Raw genomic sequence first — 568 nt, 5'->3', positions numbered from 1 at the left:
AGGGGAGCAAGCGGAGGGGGGGGCGGGGCTTCGGGGCGGCCGGGGGCGGGCTCGGATCGCGCCCGTCCCCCGTCCCCTCGACCCGGGGGGGGGGGGGGGGGGGGGGGGGGGGGGGGGGAGGCAGGAGGGGGAGGGGGGGGCGGCGAGGTGAGGGAGCGGGGGGGTGGGGGGAGGGGGAGGGGGGGGGGGGAGGGGGAAGAAGGCAGAGAGAGAGAGGGGGGGGGAGGGGGGGGGGGGGGAGGCAGGACGCACCTCCATGATGGCGGCAGTCTGGAAGATCTGCAGCGGGAGCTCGACCTTCTTGTAGGCGCCAGCGGCGATGGCAGTCAGCTTGCCGACGGTGGCCGGCGAGAGGTCCAGGCTAACCGGCGAGGCGGCCAGGGACTGGGAGTAGTGCTGGCCGAGGAGGTACAGGACGTAAGCCCAGCCGGAGGCCAGGACGACATTGTACACGAACAGGTAGCCCTTGGTCAGGGCAGACTGCTTGCCTGTAAACGAGGCACGGGGGGGGTCAGCGCGGGAGGGCCGCGAGGGCGGAAGAGGAGGGGCGGCCAGCTGTGGGGGGGGG

This window comes from Fonticula alba (genome assembly GCF_000388065.1).
Source record: "Fonticula alba strain ATCC 38817 unplaced genomic scaffold supercont2.5, whole genome shotgun sequence".
Lineage (NCBI taxonomy): Eukaryota > Rotosphaerida > Fonticulaceae > Fonticula > Fonticula alba.
The sequence above is the reverse complement of the archived record's forward strand: the minus strand, read 5'-3'. Positions refer to the sequence as shown.